This window comes from Oryctolagus cuniculus, chromosome 8, assembly GCF_964237555.1.
Source record: "Oryctolagus cuniculus chromosome 8, mOryCun1.1, whole genome shotgun sequence".
Taxonomy (NCBI): domain Eukaryota; kingdom Metazoa; phylum Chordata; class Mammalia; order Lagomorpha; family Leporidae; genus Oryctolagus; species Oryctolagus cuniculus.
Genome location: NC_091439.1, coordinates 88101426 through 88123951, shown reverse-complemented (window position 1 = coordinate 88123951; position 22526 = coordinate 88101426). Strand labels below are relative to the sequence as shown.

General features: G+C 42.3%; 1 protein-coding gene across 1 annotated transcript in view; it reads left to right on the top strand.

The window, feature by feature from the left end:
* MRPL1 (mitochondrial ribosomal protein L1) overlaps positions 1–22526 on the top strand; it is a 152461-nt gene that overhangs the window by 26659 nt on the left and 103276 nt on the right. The window contains exon 2 of the mRNA XM_070047985.1: positions 14790–14930. The gene's annotated coding sequence lies outside the window, so the exon portion shown is untranslated. The remainder of the gene's footprint in view (positions 1–14789; positions 14931–22526) is intronic.

Sequence of the window (22526 nt, the reverse complement as noted above, 5' to 3'; positions counted from 1 at the left end):
CCTGCGGGGCAAGTGCTGTGGTACTCTGGGCTAAGCCTCTGCCTCCAGCGCCGGCATTCCATATGGGCACCGGTTTGAGTCGCGGCTGCTCCACTTCCAATCCAGCTCTCTGCTATGGCCTGGGAAAGCAGTGGAAGATGGCCCATGTGCTTGGACCCCTAGACCAACAATGGAAACCCGGAAGAAGCTCCTGGCTCCTGGCCTCGGATTGGCTCAGCTCCAGCTGTTGCAGCCATTTGGGGAGTGAACCAGCAGATGGAAGACCTCTCTCTCTGCCTCTCTGTAAGTCTGACTTTCAAATAAATAAATAAATTTAAATATATATATATATATTACCCTGAATTTTAAATAAATATCTCATGGCCTTGTTTCTGATTTTGCATAGTAGATTACAACTTATAAATGTTCTGATGTACAATCAGCTCATTTGATCTTTTTTTTTTTTTTTTTTTTTTTTTGACAGGCAGAGTGGACAGTGAGAGAGAGAGAGACAGAGAGAAAGGTCTTCCTTTGCTGTTGGTTCACTCTCCAATGGCCGCCGTGGCCGCTGCGCTGCGGCCGGCACACCGCGCTGATCCGATGGCAGGAGCCAGGTGCTTCTCCTGGTCTCCCATGGGGTGCAGGGCCCAAGGACTTGGGCCATCCTCCACTGCACTCCCTGGCCACAGCAGAGAGCTGGCCTGGAAGAGGGGCAACCGGGACAGAATCCAGCACCCCGACCAGGACTAGAACCCGGTGTGCTGGCGCCGCAAGGCGGAGGATTAGCCTAGTGAGTCGCAGCGCCGGCCTCATTTGATCTTTACAACAAAATTATTTTTGTAAAAAAATAAGAATCTTTTCATAACTGTCATTTTTAACAGGTAAAAAAACTTAGAGCTGCCAAATGAAGTCTCCAACCTCACGAGATCTGCTTTGTATCTAGGTCTAGATCTGGGTCTCCAGTCCAGGATGTCTTACCTTGAACACATGATCCCACTGTTTCTTGGTGCTGTGCATCATTGCATCAGGCCATTTACAGTTATATTTACATTTAAATGTGTTTTTACTTATTTGAAATTGCTGAAGCACAACTTCTATTGTAGAAATACTTTTCATTAAACCCTTGTGTTTAAAAGTGGTATAGGTTACTTCTATGATAATCCAGGAGATCTGAATCTTTCACCATACAGAATCCAAACCTTAGCAACTCCTAATGCAGATAGTGCTCGCTGAAGCACAGGAGCTGAGGAAACTCAGGAAATGAACTCTTTGTTGGAGAGAGTCATATTTTCTTTGTAAGTGTTCTTTTTTTAAAAAAAAGGATTTATTTATTTATTTGAAAGCAAGTTACAAGGAGAGAGAGAGATCTTCCATTTGCTTGTTTACACCCCCAAATTATTGCAATAGACAGGGCTGTACCAGACTGAAGCCAGGAGCCTGGAACTCCATCCAGGTCTCTCATGTGGATGTCAAGGGCCCAAGTATTTGAGCCATCCTCCACTGCTTTTCCAGGCACATTGGCAGGAAGCTGGATTAGAACTGGAACAGCCGGGAACAAAAACTGATGCCCATATGGGATGATGGCATTGCAGGTAGAGGGTTAACCCACTGTGCCACAATGCCAGCATCAGGAAATGGACTTTATAGACCAAATAATTACGTTGGAGCCAAATAGAGTTCTCCAATGAGATCTGCTCAAAAACTGCCTTAGAGTGAGTACTTGTGCAATTGTTTTTGCAGTGACAAAATATTGAAGAATTAAGGAACCATTATGTTAATAAATAAATGCAATAGTGATTTATGTGACTTTCATTCAACTCGAGTTTTGTAGAATATTTGCCACAGTGCCACAACATAAAGTGTCTTGATACTTTCTTTTTTATTTTATTTCTATTTATTTGAAAGGCAGAGAGAAAGAGATCCACAATAGCTGGGGCTGGGCCAACCTTAAACCAGGAGCCTAGAATACAATGCAGGTCTCCCATTTGGGTGGCAGGGACCCAAGTACTTTAATCATTACCTGCTGTCCTCCCAACATACACAGTCACAGGAAACTGAAATCAGAAGCTACAGCCAGAACTTGAACTCAGGCACAGATATCCCAAGAAGTATTTTAACCATTGCATCAAACATCTGCCTTGACAGTTTCTTGATCAGTTTTCCAATGGAAGAATTAGATGGGAATGATAAACCTAAAATTAAGCAAATATGAAAGACTTGGGGCTGGAGTTATGACACAGCATACCATATCATAGTGCCAATTCAAGTCTCAACTGCTCCACTTCTGATCCAGCTTCCTGCTAGTGTTCCTGGGAAGACAGCAAATGATGGTGCACGTGTCTTGGCCCCTTCCACCCCTGTAGGTAACCAATGTGTAATTCCTTGCTCCCAACTTCAGCCTGGGCCAGCTCCAACTGTTGGGGCCATTTGGGGAGTGAAACAGTGGGTGGAAGATCTCTCTTTCTCTCTCGCTTTCCGTCACTTTTTCAAATAAATAAATTATTTTTTAAAAATAAAAGACTTTATAATGCATTTGTTCCAAAGTCTTCACTAGTCTCACATCTGTTTAGGTTGTATAAGACTAGTCTAATAGCATACTTTGCCTGTCGTACTGATTTGTAATCTGTAAATCAGCCAGTGGTAAAACCTTTTAAAAAAAACTTTTCTCTCCCATGATTTTCATATAAAACCATACTCTAACAAAAAAAAAATTTCCTTCCAAAAGTTTATTTTTAAGATAGCTGTCTAACGGGCCGGCGCCGCGGCTCACTAGGCTAATCCTCCGCCTAGCGGCGCCGGCACACCGGGTTCTAGTCCCGGTCGGGGCGCCGGATTCTGTCCCGATTGCCCCTCTTCCAGGCCAGCTCTCTGCTGTGGCCAGGGAGTGCAGTGGAGGATGGCCCAGGTGCTTGGGCCCTGCACCCCATGGGAGACCAGGAAAAGCACCTGGCTCCTGGCTCCTGCCATCGGATCAGCGCGGTGCGCCGGCCGCAGCGCGCTGGCCGCGGCGGCCATTGGAGGGTGAACCAACGGCAAAAGGAAGACCTTTCTCTCTGTCTCTCTCTCTCACTGTCCACTCTGCCTGTCAAAAAAAAAAAAAAAAAGATAGCTGTCTAACAACCCATTTTTATATCCTTGGTGTTTATTATTCAGAGAGTATGACAATGCCAAGGTCAAGTTTAAAAAATTAAATGAAGACTATTTAAGAAGTGGATGGAAGACTATTTAAGAAGCTGGTGTTGTGGCATAGAGGGTAAAGCCGCTGCTTGCAATACTGTCATCCCACATGGGTGCCAGTTAATGTCCCAGTTGCTCCAATTCTGATCCAGCTCCCTGCTTACAGCCTGGGAAAACAACAGAAAATGGCCCAAGTTCTTGGGCCAATGCCACACACATGGGAAACCCGGATGAAGTTCCTGGCTCCTGGCTTCAGCCTGGGCCAGTGCTGGCCTTTATGGCCAGTTGGGGAGTGAACCAGCAGATGGAAGATCTCTCTCTTTCTGTATGTGTGTGTTTCTCTCCGTAGCATTGCCTTTCAAATAAATAAATATTCATTTTAAAAAAAATGGATGAAAAATTTTACTGAGTCTTTAAAAAATTTATTCATTAGAGCCAGTGCTGTGGTGTAGCAGATAAAGCCACTGCCTGTAGTACCGGCATTCCATATGGGCACCAATTCAAGTCTTGGGTGCTCCACTTCCCATCCAGCTCCTTGCTAATGCGCCTGGAAAAACAACAGAGGATGGCCCGAATCCTTGAGCCTCTGCACCCACATGGGAAACCTGGAAGAAGCTCCTGGCTCCTGGCTTTGGATCAGCCCAGCTCCAGCCGTTGTGGCCATTTGGGGAGTGAACCAGCAGATGGAAGACCTCTCTCTCTTCCTACCTCTGTCTCTCTGTAACTCTGCTTTTCAAGTAGATAAATCAATCTTAAAAAAAAAAAAAAGAAGAAGAGGAAGAGATTTGACTGTCAGGGGCTGGGCGGGGTTGTGGTACAGTGGGTTAAGCTGCTACATGTGGCACCAGCGTCCTGTATCAGAGCACAAGTCTGAGTCCAGCTAATCCAGTTATCTGCTAATGTGTCTGGGAAGGCAGCAGGCAGCAGAAGAGGGCCTAAGTGTTTGGGCCTCTGCCATTCAAGTTGGCAACCATATGGACTTCCAGGCTCCTGGCTTTAGCCTGGCCCAGTCCTGGCTGTTGCAGCCATTTGTGGAGTGAACCAACAGATGGAAGATCTCTTTTTCTCTGTCTCTCTGTCTTTCCTCCCACCTTTCAGAAAATAAGCAAATAAATCATTTTTTAAGAAGTGGTTTAATAGTCAAATTTGCCAGTATTCTAGAAATAATCTACTTTCTCAGATGAATTATAATATAGTGTATAGCTGAGAAAAAGTTTGCATGAATAAGGATATTAATGGTGGCTATTCCTTGGGAATTGGTTACTGGGGAGAGACTTCCAGTTTTACTTCACACTCTGGGATTATTTGTATTACTTTTGTTATTTAAAAAACGAATTTTACTGTGCTAAATTAAAAATCTAAAACTAAAAATATGCTTGTCATCCAGACATTTCAGACAATGAGGGTGATTCTCAGGTTGAACAATAGCAACAAAAATGATTCTCTTTTCTGGAGCACATTTTTGGGCCAGTGCTGTGTGGCACAGCAGGTTAAGATCCCTGCTTGCTATCCTGGCATCCCATATGAGCGTGAATTTGGGTCCCAGCTTCTCCACTGCTGATGCAGCTCCATACTCATACACCTGGGAGAGCAGTGGAAGATGGCCGTAGGACCTGGGACCCTGCCACCCCAAAGGAAGAGTCAGATGCAGTTCCTAGTTCCTGGCTTTGATCTGGCCCAGACCTAGCTGTTACCACCATTTGGGGATTAAACCGACAGATGGAAGATTGTGTGTGTGTGTGTGTGTGTGTGTCCCTCCCTCTCTCTGCAATTCTGACTTTCAAATAAATAAATAAATCTTTAAAAAATAAATAAAGTAGATGCTACCATCATGGTTTAATTTTACAGGCATTTGGAAGAAAATTACTTTCATTCACTTCTTTCAACAAGTATTTGATTATGTTAACAGATAGAAGTGGTCCATTGGCTTGGGCTGTCACCAAATAATCAGCCTCATGCAATAGCTGCTCAAAGGAGAGCTTTATTTACTTGTGACAAGAACACTATGGATATGACCAGCTCCCTAAACAAACTGCCTTTCTGGGAGCATTGTGCAAGGGCTTTTATCGCAAGGGTTAAAGGAATGCCCAAGATACAGAAAAGGACTCCTAGGAAGGCCATTCCTGCTCAAACACCATACGACTTTACCCATTGCATGTTTAGAACTGGGACCTGGGATGGTTTCTTGCACCTTTCCTTGATTCACTGGTGGTCTGGTTCCCTCTGAGAACAATGTTACAAGATAGACTTTGCTAGAACATCCTCTGAAAAAGGCGCTCAAGCAAGTAAACTATTGAAGATTATCTGCTCATTTCTACACCCACCCCTCCTGTCTAAATCTTGCCCTCTTTGTTAAAATTACTTTATTGTATACAGAGATTTTTTCATCCCTAAACTTTCCAAGAGATAAACTGTTAAAGGCACATAGCATATGACTCATAAATGCTTTTTGAACAAATGGTATTAAATAAACCCAGTTTTCTATTTTGAAACTACAATTACTTTTCAGCATAAAGAATACTAATTTGGGCTCTAAAATTCTTCCTAATAACTTAAAAGATTTTGTACTATCTGTGAAAATTATCTTATAAAATTCTCTACTTACTATTAAGAATTAGAATATGTATATAAATATCTGATTTAGCAAATTAATTGTATATGACATTTCAATTTCTAAAGGAATTACTAAATGAAGTCTTTCTTGTCGACTTTTTTCTTTTTTTGGCTTTAATTTTTTAAATTTATGTAAGGTGAACAAATTGTATTTCATATGTAGACTTAAGAGCACAACAATACTTCCCACCTCACTCTTTTTTTTTTTTTTTTTTTTTGGACAGGCAGAGTGGACAGTGAGAGAGAGAGAGACAGAGAGAAAGGTCTTCCTTTTGCCGTTGGTTCACCCAACGGTGCCGCGCGCACCACACTGAGCCAAAGCCAGGAACTTCTCCTGGTCTCCCATGCGGGTGCAGGGCCCAAGGACTTGGGCCATCCTCCACTGCACTCCCGGGCCACAGCAGAGAGCTGGCCTGGAAGAGGGGCAACCAGGACAGAATCCGGCGCCCCGACCGGGACTAAAACCCGGTGTGCTGGCGCCACAGGCAGAGGATTAGCCTATTGAGCCGCGGCGCCTGCCCCCACCTCACTCTTTTCCCCACCCTGTCTCTTCCTTTCTTTCTTATTTTTTCCTTTTAATTTTTATAGCAATATATTTTCAGTTTATTTTATAATCACGAGTTTAACTCTACACCAAATAAGGAATTCAACAAGTAGGGAGTAGAAAAACTAGTGTTCCTCAGGAGTATAGACAAGGGCTATAAACAATAATCAAATCTCAAAATATCAATTTCACTAATATACACTACATTTCTTGTGCTCTGTGTTTTAATTACCACAGATCAGGGAAAACATGGTTTTTGTCTTTTTGGGGCTGGTTCTTGTTGACTCTTGAATGTTATTTAGTTTGCTGTTTTTCACTACTGTTCTCTGAGTTCAAAAGGAAGTGAGTAAATGGGTGGATAAATAAACTATTTGCCTAAGATCCCAGAAGCAGGGGTGGGCATTTGACGTACTGGTTAAGGTGCCCATGGCCCGCACTGGAGTGCTGGGTCTGACCTGATTCCAGCATCCCGTCCATGCACAGCCTGAAGGCTGCAGTGACGGCTCAAGTGTTTGGGTTCCTGCCACTCCCAAAGGAGAATAGGATTGAGCTCCATGCTTCTGCCCTCACCCTGTCTGGGCCATTGAAAGCATTTGGGGTGTGAACCAGCAGATGGGAGCTCCATCTCTCTCTCTCTCTCACCTCTCTCCTGCTTTAATAAATCAATTTTAGTTTTAAAATTCCCAAAGGCAAGGAATTGCAGAGACCTGTTTAATGCTCAATAACCCTATCTCCTCAGACTGCTGTTTGGCCTTCTAAGTTCTGTTGTCAACCCAGAACAAAAAAATGGCACTGCAGTGACTCTTTTCTGTTGCAATAAATAAGTGGGCCATTTGTTTCAGTAACAGCTTGGCAGGATGAAAGATGAAAGACTAAGCCAGATAAGAAATGTCTGCTACAGGTATGGTTAAGCATCTTGGTACATCACCCATCTTTAGTAAATGTTACAACTGCCCATGAACAAGCCTTCACAGTCTTTATCTCTACAAACTCATATTTCATCTCCAGTGCCACAAGGTAATCCCCCCAATCCTGTGCCTGAAAAGAGAGACAGAGAGGAAAACAAAGATTGAGATCAAAAAGAGATTGAGGCAGTGAGTTTGAGGGGAGGCAGAGAATACGAACAAAGTTTTGTTGATCTGAAACATATTGAGATTTCCTAAATATTTTACTGTATTTCACATTTAAACATTGATAGAATGGTTCTTGTAAAAAAAAGAGTATTGGTATTGACAGATACACTTTGAAGAATGAAAGGGAAAATTAAAGTTTCTGTCAGTAGGCCAGTTTTTATTAAATCTGTGTTCCTTTCCTTATTACATTTTTACTGAATCTTTTCTCATAAGTCTTTAGAACTAAGCTGATTGCTGCAGGGGAAACTTGCTTTATGTACAAATGAGCACCTTTCTTCCTTCTTTCATTTGATGTTCACCTGAATTGTTTTTCGCCTTCTCTGGCTTTGGATGTTTACCTGTCTATGTTCTGAGTAGCATTTTCCCTCCCATCCCTTGTTCCTGTGAATTAAGCTTTCCCAACTGCATTTACAAACTGTTCTAGAAACTACAGATTTCCTTTGTGTTACACAATTCGAGGAACACAATCCTCCCTTAGCAGGTGCCACCTATGCCTGGATGGACTCCCAGTCTCAGCTCCCAGTACAGATAGTTGGCCGACAATCATGTTGAATGGCAACTTTTGACAAACACACACAAAAATCCCTCTTCATAGATCTCTTTTGGACATGAATGTTCTTTGAATGTATCTGTTTTCTCTTTCTGTACCAAACTGTGTTCTTCGCTTTATCTGCCTCTTTGCGCTTTAATATTTGCCAGTAGTATGTCTCCTCATTATCACTGATAAATGCACACTGCTATTGCACTCTCTAATTCCCCACTAAAATGTAAATATATTTGAAATGTTATTAATATCCATTTACAATGTTCTTTTGATTCTTAATATGGAACATATTCTGCTGGGTAACATTATCCAAACCAACAATTTGATTTACTGTAAGCAAACCTAAGTAATGAAAAATTCCTACCTCTTGGGCTTATGCATTATTTTAAATGTCAAAATCTGCCTAGAAAAATCAACTCTATTTTCTTCCCAGATAATTTGTTACAAGCAGAAATGAAAGAAAAATTGAAATAACTGAGAAGTTATTTTTAAAATGTACTTATTTTCATTTTATTTGAGAGAGAGATCTTCTGTCTGCTGGTTCACTCTCCAAAATGCCTGCAACAGCAGTGTGGGGCCAGGCTAAGGCTAGGAGTCCAGAACTCAATCTGGTTTCCTAACTGAGTGATAGGGATTCAGGGACTTGAACATCACCTGATGCCTCCCAGGCCACATGTTAGCAGGAAGCTGGATTAGAAACAGGCACTCCAATATGAGATGCCAGGCTCCCAAGGGAGTTCTTAGCTTCTTCCTCAAATACCTACCCCATGAAATACTTTTATAAAAATCATGTTACAGCATTAAATAAATTTGACATAAGTTCCTAATATAAAATGTCATACTAGAAGTTCCTCTCTACCAAAAATGCAGTGCATGTCCAGACTTTTGTCTGGGAAAAGATCATTTAGAAATAACTGCTTTTGGTACAGTTACACTATCAAATTCTAGTTTTCTCATTTTTTGAAGAATGCAGTATCAGTAAATTTTATGTGTGTCAAAGGAGCCTTGTGATAACATTAGTAGCGTTTCTCCCTTGTCTTGATTAAAATCCTTCAGTCCCAAGGAGTGCACTGATAAGTAGGCACCTTAGCCTAGCAGGCAAGGGCTGATTTTCCTGCTGAGTCTCCTGTGAATCTTAGTTTCCTAACGTCCTAAGCCTCTCGCTCTCTCTGGCAGCCTCTGCTTTTGTAAATGCGCTGCTCCACCCAGAATTCCATTCCGCCCTGGCGGTCCTTTACAAGCTCCATCCATTACAGCGAAGTCCTCCGAGTACCCCTCACTTGCCAGGCAGCGCCTGGTTCCTCCAGGGCAGCAGTTCTCTTCGTCGTGGTCCCCTTCGGGCAGGGTCGGCACCACTTGGGAACTTGTTAGAAGTAGACAATTCTCTGGTCACATCCCAGACCTACGGAATTGGAAAGTCTCAGGGAAGGGCTTATTACTGAGTGTTTCACAAGCCCTCTGGGAGATTCTGACCCGCCCCTCCAGGCCAGTTAACCCACATCCCTATCAGTAGGTGCTCAAGAAGGCTTTCATGCAAAACCAGTCCTTCTAAAACAAACCGCCTAAAACTGGCTAACCAAAATAAATTAGGCTGATGTGAAATTCTTCAAAGCTTATTTACTTTCATTGCTGTTAGTGGACAGTTGCCCTAAAATTCAGCCTCCTCTCAGCATTTTTCACATCCTTATCGCCTACACATGCTGCAAGCTGCTAATGAAATCTCAGCGCTCACCTGAAACCTGAGAGTCACCCATCCTGGATTGTCATGCCCTCGTATTTGTTCCCATAGTGAATTAGTTGCTGGTTTCTCCTTTAGTACAAAGAATCTCCTCTGAGCAAAACTCTCTTATTTTTCTTGTTAGGTCTTACACAACGCTGTCTGAGCAGGACACAGCTGACAAATGCTTGTTGCTTTCAGTGACAGTATAGATAATCATTGAAACTATAGCCTGGAGCCAAACCTGGTGTTTAACTGCTGCTTCCTCTACCTACTAGCCTTGTGACTTTGGGCTGAATTTGTTTTTTCGATATGTGTATATATATATATATATATATATATATATATTTAACCATCTGTGCCTCAATTTCCTTATCTGTGACTTGGGCATAACATAATAGTACTCACCTAATAGCATTGTCATGGGATAAAATGAGTAAACAAAGGTACTTCAAAAAGTTTGTGGAAAATGGAATTAGAAGATGACTTTATTTGGGTGTAAAATATTTAAATCCATGTATACTTTTTTCATAAAATGTATTTCTCATGAACTTTTAAATTTTTAAAAAAGATTTATTTATTTGAAAGGCAGAGTAAAGAGAGAGAGAGAGAGTGAGAGAGAGAGAGAGAGAGGAGTCTTCTGTTTGCTGGTCACTCCCCAAATAGCCTCAATAGCCAGAACTGAGCCAGGAACTTCTTCTGGGTCTCCCATGTGGTTGCAGGAGCCCAAAGACTTGGGCCATCCTCCACTGCTTTCCCAGACACATTAACAGGGAGCTGGATCTGAAATGGAGCAGCTGGCACCCACATGGGATGCCAACACTGCAGGCCAGGGCCTTAACCCACTGAGCCAGTGTCAGCCCCATCTATGAACTTTTTCAAGATGTCTTATATGCCTGGTTTAAGTAGTATTTTGCACCAAAATATATTTATATTAACTATACTTATTATTTGCACCAAAAAAAAAAAATACTTCAGAGGCAGCTTTATGGTGTAGTAGGTTAAGCTGCCACTCATAGCACCAGCATCCCATATGGGAACTGGTTCATGACCTGGCTGCTCCATTTCCAATCCAGCTTCCTGCTAATGCACTTGAGAAAGCTGCAAAAAATGGTGAAAATACTGGGGCCCCTGTACCCACATGGGAGACCCTCATAGAGTTCCAGGCTCCTGGCATTGACCAGGCCCAACCCTGGCCATTGTAGCCACTTAGGGAGTGAGCCAGCAGATAGAATATCTTTCCTTCTCTATTTGAGAGGTAGAGTTAGAGATAGAGAGATGGAGAGACATCTACTGCTTGGGTCATCCTCTATTGCTTTTCCAGGCCATAGTGGAGAGCTGAATTGGAAGAGGAGCTACTGGGACATGAATCCATATGAGATGCTGACGTAGCAGGTAAAAGGCTTACCCAAAACGCCACAGCCCTGGCCCTGATGGATAAATTAAAAAACAAAAAACTTCCAATTCAGCTTCCTGCTAATGCATCTGGGAAAGTAGTGGAAGATGGCCCAAGTATCCACGTGGGAGACCCAGATGGAGTGCCAGACTCCAGGTTTCAGTCTGGCCCAGCCCTGACTGTTGTGACCATTTGGGGAGTGAACCAGCAGATGGCAGATCTCTCTCTTCCTATCTCTCCCTTTCTGTAACTCTGCCTTTCTATAAATAAATAAATAAATAAATAAATAAATCTTTTAAAAAAAGAATCTGATGGGGCCAGCGCTGTGGCCTAGCGGGTAAAGCCGCCATCTGCAGTGCCGGCATCCCATATGGGTGCTGGTTCGAGTCCCAGCAGCTCTACTTCTGATCCAGCTCTCTGCTATGTCCTGGGAAAGCAGTAGAAGATGGCCCAAGTCCTTGGGCCCCTACACCCATGTGGGAGACCTGGAAGAAGCTCCTGGCTCCTGGCTTCAGATCAACACAGCTCCAGCCATTACGGCCAATTGGAGAGTGGACCAGCGTATGGAAGACCTCTTCCTCTCTCTCTCTCTGCCTCTCCTTTTCTCCGTGTGTAACTCTGACATTCAAATAAATAAATAAATCTTAAAAAAAAAAAAAAAGAATCTGCTTATGCACCTTCTTTTCCTTACTTTATTCCTCTTCTACCTCATTTGGATTTAGTAAAATAATTAATTTCATCACAAAATAAAATATTGCTTCTCAAAAGTTAAGATCCTTTTTGCAGTTTATATTCTTTGGCCTAGAATTTGTCCTTCTAGATCTCTTAGTTTTTAATGATTAAAAACTTAGCAAAAATTTTTACACAAAAATACCGATTTAAACATTAATAGTGATAGTGGAGTGTTTTTGTTTTTTACATATTTTGAATATAAGCTTTTTTTTTTTTTTTATCAGATATGTGGCTTGCAAATATTTTCTTCCAGGATGTGGTTTGTCATCTCTTTCACTTCACATGTCTGTCACAGAGCAGTCTTTAAAATTTTTATAAAGTCTAATTCAATCCTTTTTTCTTTCAGTAATCGTACTGTTGGTGTTATATGTAAAATCTCCTTTCCAGATCCAAAGTCACTTAGATTTTCTCCTATGTTCTCTCCTAGAATATTTTAGTTTTGTGTTTTACAGTTAGGTCAATGATATTTTGAATTAATTTTATGGGAGATGTAAAGTAAGTATTGAGGTTCATTTTTCTGCATATAGGTATTCAATTATCCTAGCACCATTTGTTACAAAGACTAATCTCTTGTTTTTAATATTGAATTCTCTCCTTGGGTACAGAATTTTGAGGCATAGTGGGTTAACCCACTGCCTGCAATGTCAGTATCCCATTTGAGTGCCTATTGGAGTCCTGGCTGCTGCACTTCCAATCCACCTTCCTGCTAATGTGCCTGGGAAGGCAGAAAAAGATGGTCCAAGTGCTTGGGCCTCTGCCACCCACGTGGGAGACCCAGATGGAGTTTCAGGGTCTGGCCCAATCCCGGGCCATTCCAGCTATTTTGTGAGTAAGTCAGTGGATAGAAGATTTCCTTCTCTGTCTCTGCCTTTCAAATGAGTAAAATGAATCTTTTAAAAATGTATAAAGGATCTCACCTAGCCTCTCTGGGATTTAATTCCCTTATCTGTAAAATGAGAGTATTAATAGTAGTATCTATTTCATAAAATAAGTTAATGTACATTATCTCCTGTGACATTTTATTTGCACATAATTAAGTGCAATATCAGTACTTGTGTTAAAATCGAGTAAGATCTTCTTGAGTAATCTGTAGGAAAAATTCTTCCAAAATTCTTTTTTCTCATATTTTTACTGTTGCCTTGTTACCACAAATTTGTTTCTTAGCACTTTTCTATTATCAAGTCTTTCCAAAGCCATCAAGTTATTTTCATATAACAAAAACCTTTTTTCCCCTTTCTTGTACACATATTTCATTAAAGGAATAAACAGATTTGGGGAAACAATGAACTCTTAAGTATAAAACTACTCGTGGGAGAAATGGCAGGCCCACGAGAGAACAGATTACCAGCCAAGTTTTCTGGGCACTATGGGAATCAGTCAACGTGTTTACCAAGGCCCTGGAAAGCAATGAGTTTGGTTACTTGATGACTTGGAAGGGAGTTAATAGGGTGTGTACTACAATTAGAACAGACCATGTTTTGTTTGTCATTATCTGTAAGCCAGTTGTGTCTAGAACATGATTAAGTACGAACGTAAAAGTATGAACCTAAAAGGTTCAGCACTTTCAAATAAAGATTTTTTTTTTATTTTTTGGAAATGCATATTCTATTTAGAACATTACAATCTTCATGTGATACCGATTTAGTAAATTAAGTAAAATATTCCATTATCTTTTTAAATGTAATATAGAAATGAATATAATGAATTGGGATGCTGTCAACAGGTTTCAAACATGAATTCTGGACTGGGGCTAAGAAATGTCTCAGTCAGTGCTACCTCACATTCTGTAGCTTATAAAGCCAGCTCAAATCAGACAAAACATTACGGGATTCAAAAGGAAAAATCCTTAGTAAGTAACATACTTAAAAAGCATGAATTGAGCAAGCTCACACTAATTTACTGGAAGGTAGATTATCTAAACCAGTTTTAATACCTCTCTGGATGTTCATTCATTTATTCACGTCTGCCGTCACTTGTGCCTGTAAACTCCACTCCCGTGTCTTCAAATTCGGTTGAGCCAGCCAGAGAAAGAGGCCTATTCCTGATGAACAGGCTGCTGTGGGCATTTGGGGTGCGAATCAGTGGATTGAAGATCACTCTTCTCTCTCTACCATTCAAATTAAATGAAAATAAAAGATTTAAAACCGTTTTAAAACAATTTTATAAAAGATGCAATTTCAGGGGCCAGCACTGTGGCGTAGTAGGTTAAGCTTCTGCCTGAGGCACTGGCATCCCATATAGAAGCCAGTTGGAGTCCTGGCTTCTCCAGCTTCATATCTAGCTCCCTGCTTACAGCCTGGGAAAGCAATGGAAGATGGCCCAAGTGCTTGGGCTCCTGCACCCATGTGGGAGACCTGGAAGAAACTCCTGGCTCCTGGCTTCAGCCTGGTGCAGCTCTGGGTGTTGTGGCCATTTGGGGAGTGAACCAGTGATTGGAAGACCTCTCTCTCTGTCTTTCCCTCTCCCTGTCTGTAACTCTGCCTCTCAAATAAATAAATAAATCATAAAAAAAGCAATTTCTACTCAACTCCAATGAACCATGGCCATATAGAAATATGTGCCCAATAGGGCTTGGTCTTCCTGCTGTTTTCAAAAGACAGAGATCTAGATTTTTTGGTTAATTAGTTGTCATTTACATTAAAAACATATTTGTGAACTAATAGAACATTGACACTGTATACTATCTCTGAGAAGTCATATTTCTCCTTATGCTGGGTGGTATGTGTGTGTGTGTGAGAGAGAGAGAGAGAGAGAGAGAGAGAGATCTGACAGCTGTCTGCTAGGCAGTTTGAACAACAAAAGGGCACTTTTGCAACTCACACTGAGGAGGATCAGACTATAGTATCTATGGCTTTTGAGATTGTTCTGCACTTCCTAGTGAGGACTAATGGACAAAATAAACTATCCTGTTGAGAGTTCTCATGCCATTCTTTTTTTTTTTTTTTTTTTTAAAGAGTTATAGAGAGACACGCTTGAACTGGCACCTGCATGGGATGATAGCATCTCAGGGGGCAGCTTATCAAACTACGTGACAACGTTGCCCACTTCCCCCCAGTATTGAATAGGTACTGTGTTGGAATAGATGTTGCTCATGGGTAAGTAGATTCTTTCTAAATGTGGGGAAGGGTTACAACAAAGATGGTATAGCACTTTACTTTGGAAATAAGTGGGAGGTGGGGTTCTTTAAGCACCAAGGTCAACTGTGAGAGCACCTGCTGAGAACTGTTTAACTTCTTTTGTTTCCTTTGGATTATGGTTATTGTTATTATTAGCACAGTGTTAAGTGTTTTTGCCAAAATAAACATTTCTCTTTGTTTATCCCACCTTTTCTTTTGAAGTCTGATTTAGCAATAGATTGTAATAGCCAGAGACCCAGCAGGAAACAGATGATAAACTCAAGGAATTTAGCTCAGGAGAGTTTCAAAGGAGGGTTATTTAAAGAGAGGTAGGCAGAGTTAATGGCATTGCTTACAAGGGTGTTGAAATAAATGTGAACCTTCAAGTGTGTGAGCTACAGCCACACCTAGGTCACAAGAAACAAGGCATAAGAGATGGTATTGTGGCTTAGCGGGTTAAGCTACCGTCTGCAATGCCAGTATCCCATTGAAGGCTGGTCTGAGTCCTGGCTACTCCACTGTCTATCCCTGGTACAGCATCAGATGGTGGCCCAAGACTTGGATGGAGTTGGGGTTCCTTGCACCCACATGGGAGACTTCTTGGACTTCTTGGTTTTAGCCTGCCAGATTGGAGTGAATTAGCAGATGGAAGATCTCTGAATCTGCGTCTGCAATTCTGCTTTTCAAGTAAATAAATGAGAGAGAGAGAGAGAGAGAGAGAGAGAGAGAGAGAGAAGAGGGAGAAAGAGAAAACAAGGTGGAGATGCACTGCCATGGAAACCAGGAAACCAGGTGACAGCTATAGAACAGGGGCCATCTGGCCAGGACCTGGGAAGGCAATGGAAGATGATGCAAGTGATTGGGTCCCTGCCACCTGCATGGGAAGCTTGGGGCTGGATGGAAGATCCCTCTCTTTCTCTTTCCCTCTCTCTCTGTAATTCTGCCTTTGAAAATAAATAAAATAAATCTTAGAAAAAGATATTGAAACAAAAAAGAAACTTTTGTGAAATGGCTCTTTGACATAGTTTTCTGTTGCCTCCCCTGCCCATGATCTGACCCTCATCCTTTGAGGTCACCGGGTAAGAGCAGGGTGCTGGGGGACATACTCAGTGTTGCTTTTCCTTTCATCCTGGTCCTGTGCTTTTCCAGTGCTCTCACTGTCTTCAGCAGCAACAGCTCCTCCTCAGAGCCGCACACCACCTCCCTGGGGGTGGCAGCACGTCCTCCAAAAGCCCCATGTGTACCTGAATCTCAGTGTGCATGGCTTGCAGTTAGTGGAGGCCTCCTGCTGTGCAGCCGCTACTTCCTGAATCAGTTCTGTGTGATGTACACATGATGATGAGTTGTGGTACCACTGCAAAAATCCCCATCCTCGCTGTCAACAACGGAAGGCATGTGGCCTTGCCCTATAGCAGTGTTGAGAACCAGGGTGTCTTCCTCTCCCTAAGGAGGATTCAGGCCAGTAATGCATTCTTGTCTTTTCTTGAAGAGGTACACATTCTAGAGCATTTATGATGGTACAAATTAAGGAAAGGTAAGTGACCCATACATGTTTTAGGGCCTAGATTATCACAGTTTAAAATATATTTTATTAAGTAGTTTTTCTACACATTTACCTTTGCCCAATTGTTATTATTTTCCTGAGGTCTTTGGAAAAATATATTCTCCTTCTAAATGCAGTCTATTTTTGTTGATAGCTCAGGCTGCTAATTACTTCCTCTTGTTGGACCCCTGGATTTCCCTTTGACCTGCTTTACTTACTAGGACATGGAGCTCTGCCATCTCTCCCCGATGAGCCAAAAGAGCATCCTTTATTTGTCCATTAAATCACAACCTCTAACAATTATCCAGTTATTTAGAATAAATTATCAAGATGTCACTGAGGAACTGCAGCGGAGAATCACGTGCAAAAAAATCCCATTGTCTCTTTTTCAGGTGGGCAAACAAAGGCACTGAGCAGGGACATAACTTGCTGGGTTGACCATGCTGGGGAAGCCTGGCCTGCTCCTCTAACTTCCCGATGATTAAAGGTCCCTCTACTCTGAGTCTCTTTTCTCCCCAACCTCCCATTCCCCTCACTGCTACTCCACCTCTAACACTTACTAACTACAGGAAGAAGAAAAATGCTAGCCCAGCAGCAGCAACAGCAAAATCAGGTGATGGCTTAAAGTAGTTTTGACAAAGATAGGATGCTACCATGCACAGGTGAATATTGGAGCATCTGAACCCCATATAGTCCAGACCAAAATGAGGAAGACATAATTCCCAAGTTTTCCTAAAAACCTCGGGCTCATTTCCTGACACAGAGTAAAGAAGATGCTTGGAGATAAAGAGCATATTAACTCATAAGGCTGGGACTTGGCAAGGAACCTAGCCTCAGACTGACCTAATCTAAAAGAAAGACATGAGCTGAGAGGAATGTAACGACAAAATGTCAAGTTCATTTCTGTGTCTACAAAACAAAGCCACACAGTACAAAAGGAGGAAGCGTGTCACATCCTTCCAATGACTTAGAGCCTCCTCTGTGGGCTGTGCGCACTTGTCGGTAAAAAGAAAAAGCCTTCCTCAGAGTTGCTCTGTTGATTGTGTTACTTTTCTCAGGTGTGCACTGCTTTTTAGACATGCATTTCCTATTTTAGACAAATATTTCCAACAAGTTTGACCTCTTCATGCAGAAGAGATTAAAAAAACTAACTCTAATTAGTGTTGTGTTGGTGCTTGTCATTTATATGCTTGGCTTTGAAGATCAAAAAATAGTTTATACGTGCTTTCATGTTATTTACTTTCTCCCACACACTCTGATGTTATCTGGCCATTCTAGAATTTAAAACATCAGCATCAAAAATACTGAGTCATGGGTGTAAACATGTACAAACACCAGAGTTTCGGGATGGGAGTAAGGAGGGTGGAAGGTGCAATGGTCAGGTGTGTGGCCTCAGAACTGAACACTGCCTTTGGCCTTAGGCAAGAAACTAACTTCCTGAGCCTCAGCTTCTTTATCTGCAAAATGAGAATTAAACATGGCATTATACATAAAGTGATTAGCAGAGTGTCCACACTGAAATATGTGTGTGATCTGTGTATCAGTCCTTAGGAACTTAAACTCAGAAGCCAGGTATTTGGGGTCTGAATCCCAGCTTTATTCCCTATTAACAGAGCAAGTTACTGAACTTCTTAGTAACTCAGTTCAATATTTGTAAAATGAGAATAATTATAGCACAAACCTCAAAGGGGTTGTTGTGAAAATGTAGAATTAAAAGAAGTAAACTGCTTAGAAAAGTGCCTGGCACATCACACATGTTCAATAAGAACCAGCAAGTATTAATATTAAATTGCACATTGCAGTACAGCAATCACATGGGGTCCTTGGGCATTTGAAACAAAGTTAGTTTTTTTTTTTAAGATTTAGCTTATTTATTTGAAATGCAGGGTGATAGAAAGAGGGGGAGAGATAAAGAGAAAGAGATCTTTCACCCTCTGGTTTGCCCCCAAATGGCTATAATGGCCAGATTGGGCTAGGCTGAAACCAGGAGCCAGAATCTTCTTCTGGGTTTTCCATGTGGGTAGCAGGGACCTAAGTACTTGGGTCTTCTTTCACTGCTTTCCCAGGTGCTTTATCATGGAGTTGGATTTGAAGTGGAACAGCTGGGACTTGAATTGGAAGCTGTGGCTTAACCTGCTACACCATAATACCAGCCTTAGTTAGTCCTAATTATAATGTGGTCCTAATTGTAATGTGCTTCAAATGCTTAAAAAAGTAAAATTTCTCAAATTTTTTTATTGATTATATGTGGAACTGCTAACATTTCAAACTCATTGAGTTAAATAAATTACTAAAGTTAATTTTACTTGCTTCTTTGTACTTTGAAAGGCAGAGTAGCATAGAGAGGGAAAAATAGATCTTCCATCTGCTGGTTCACTCCCTAAATGGCCACAATGGCAAGAGTAGCCCAGGTTGAAGCCAGGAGCCAGCAACTCCACCCTGGTCTTCCATGTGGGTGGCAGGGGCCCAAGTACAAGGGCACATTAGTAGGAAGCTGGATCAGAAGCCTTGCAGTGTGAACACAAGCTAGCACTCCCATATGGGATCATGGGGTGCTCACACTGCAAGTGGCAGCTTAACCTTTGGTACCACAACACTCACCCCTCTTTCTGCCTTTTTTTAAAATTATTTATTTGAAAATCAGAATTACAGAGAGGGTGAGGCAGAGGCAGAGAGAGAGAGAGAAAGGGATCTTCCATCTGCTACTTCACTCCCCAAATAGCTGCAATGGCCAGAGTTGGGTCAATCCGAAGCCAGGAACCAGGAACTTCTTCTGGGTCTCCCATGTGGGTGAAGGGGCCCAAGCACATGGACCATATTCTGCTGCTTTCCTTGGCAATACCAGAGAGCTAGATTGGAAGTGGAACAGCCAGGAATCAAACTGGTGCCCAGATGGGATGCTGGCATCACAGGCAGCAACTTTACCTGCTATACCAGAGTGCTAACCCCTCCTTCTACCTTTTTTTTTTTTTAAGATTTATTTGTTTGAAATACAGTCTGTTTGTCTTTCTGTCTGTCTTTCACTCACACACACAGGAGAGGGAGCATGAGGGAGAGCATGGGATTGATAGATCTTCCCTTTGCCGGCTCACTTCCCAAATGACTGCAACAGCCAGGGCTGTGCCAGACTGAAGTTCAGGAATCAGGAACTCTATTGTGATTTCCCACGTGGGTGACAGAGGCCCAGGTATTTGGGCCATCATCTGCTACTTCCCATTCCTATCAGCAGGAAGCTGGATTAGAAGTGGAGGAGCTAGGACTTGAACCAGATGCTTCAATACAAGGGTATTTTGGGTATACTTGGAGTTCCTTTTTTTTTTTATGATTTATTTATTTGAAAGTCAGAGTTACAGAGAGGCAGAGACAGAGGCAGAGAGAGAATGATGTTCCATATGCTGGTTTGCTCCCCAAATGGCCGCAATGGCTGGAGCTGGGGCCATTTGAAGCCAGAAGCCTCCTGGCTTCTTCCAGGTCTCCCACATGGTTGCAGGGGCCCAAGCACATGGATCACCTTCTGCTGCTTTCCCAGGCCCTAGCAGAGAGCTGGATCTGAAGTGGAGTAGCTGGGACTCAAACCGGTTCCCATATGGGATGCCAGCACTGCAGGTGGCAGCTTTACCAGCTACGCCTCAGCGCCAGCCCCAACCTTTTTTTTTTTTTTTTTTTTCAAACTAGTTTATTTGAGAGACAGAGAGAGGAGAGAGACAGATAGACCGACGCACAGAAAGGATGTCTTTCTTCTGGTTCTTTTTTCAAATGCTCACAATTGCCAGAGCAGGGCCAGGCAGAACCCAGGAGCTGGGAGCCAGAAGGCAACTCAGGTCTTTCATGCGGAGAGCAGGGACCCACTTACTTGAACTATCACTGCTTCCTTCCAGGGTCAGCATCAGCAGGAGTTTGGAATTGGGAGCAGAGCTAGAACTTAAACCTAGGCACTCTAATATTCTATGTGTTGTCTTAACTGGTCTCTTCATTGCTTGACCAAACACCTGCCTTGGAATTCCTTATTTTTGTTCAGTAAGAGAATTCATTTCAACTTGAACCCCAAATGGGAAGTTACTCTTCTTGCTCAACTGGAAGACAGTTGAAGAAGGCAGAGAACACAGATTAAGAGACCCACAAGGGTAGACAAATATTTCAAATCTTTTCCCAACACAATTAGCTGGGCAGGCTAGCAGTTGGCATTTTACCAACACCCCTGGAGCGTCTAAAGCTTCCCAGAAATCAACTTGAAAAAGCTGCATTTTAAAATGAACTTTGAGGAAGTGCACAAACACAGATTAAAGACTTTCTACGAATACTAGTAAGAGTTCTTATCTAGGAAAGCAACATCTAGCATGTATGAGGACTGAAGTGGGTCATATTCAGAAATAAGCAGAGCCAGAAGTTGTGGTGCAGTGGGTTAAACCTCCTCTTGGGATGCCCGCATTCCATACCAGAGTGCTGATTCATGTCCTGGAATCTCCAGTTCCTATCCAGTTTCTTGTTAATGCATCCCCAGAGGCAGGATTTGATGGGTTAAGTGCCATCCACGTGGTAGACCCAAATGGATTTCCTAGCTCTGGTTTCAACCTGGCTCAGCTGTCATTTGCAGGCATTTGGGGAGTGAACCAGCAAAGGGAAGATATGTCTGTCTGTCTGTCTTGATGCTGGTTTGCCTTTCAAGTAAGATGAGAGTGTTTAAATAGGGGTGGGGTTGTGGCACAGCAGACATGTCATATCAGAGCACTGGTTTGAGCCCCAGCTGCTATGCTTTCAATCCAGCTCCCTGCTTTTTTAAAATTTTTTATTTAGTAAATATAAATTTTCAAAGTACAGTTAATGGATTACAATGGCCCCCCCCCATAATTTCCCTCCCACTCACATCCCTCCCATCTCCCGCTCCCTCTCCCATTCCATTCACATCAAGATTCATTTTCAATTATCTTTATATACAGAAGATTGATTTAGTATATATTAAGTAAAGATTTCATCAGTTTGCACCCAGACAGAAACACAAAGTGTAAAATACTGTTTCAGTACTAGTTATAGCATTACTTCACATTGGACAACATATTAAGGACAGATCCCACATGAGAAGTAAGTACACAGTGACTCCTGTTGTTGACTTAACAATTTGACACTCTTGTGTATGGCGTCAGTAATCTCCCTAGGCTCTAGTCATGAGTTGCCAAGGCTATGGAAGGCTTTTGAGTTTGCCGACTTCGATCTTATTCCGACAGGGTCATAGTCAAAGTGGAAGTTCTCTCCTCCCTTCAGAGAAAGGTACCTCCTTCTTTGATGGCCCCATTCTTTCCACTGGGATCTCATTTGGGCCATCCATGTGGGAGAACAGGATTGAGTTCCTGGATCATGGCTTCAGCCTGGTCCATCCCTAGCTGTTGTAAACATTTGGGGAATGAATCAATGGATGGAAGCTATCTCTTTCTCTGTCACTCTGCTTCACAAATAAATAATCAATAAATCTTTAAAAAAGAATAATACATGGATTTTTAAAGAGAGAAAGGAGCTGATATTCAAAGAATGGATGCCAGAATAGCTATCCCATCTTTCTCTTTTGTTAAGTGCTCTCTCCAGTTCTTTAATGATGACACAATTAAATTTATTTTTAAAGATTGGCCGGCACCATGGCTCACTAGGCTAATCCTCCGCCTTGCAGTGCCGGCACACCGGGTTCTAGTCCCGGTTGGGGCGCCGGATTCTGTCCTGGTTTCCCCTCTTCCAGGCCAGCTCTCTGCTGTGGCCAGGGAGTGCAGTGGAGGATGGCCCAAGTACTTGGGCCCTGCACCCCATGGGAGACCAGGAGAAGCACCTGGCTCCTTCCTTCGGATCAGCAAAAAAAAAAAAAAAAAAAAAAAAAATTATTTTTAAAGATTTATTTATTTGTTATTTGAAAGGCAGAGTTAGAGAAAGGCAGAGGCAGAGAGAGAGAGAGAGAGAGAGAGAGAGAGAGAGGTCTTCTATCTGCTGGTTCACTCCCCAAATGGCTGGAATGGCCAGAGCCAGGCTGTTCTGAAGCCAGGAGCCAGAAG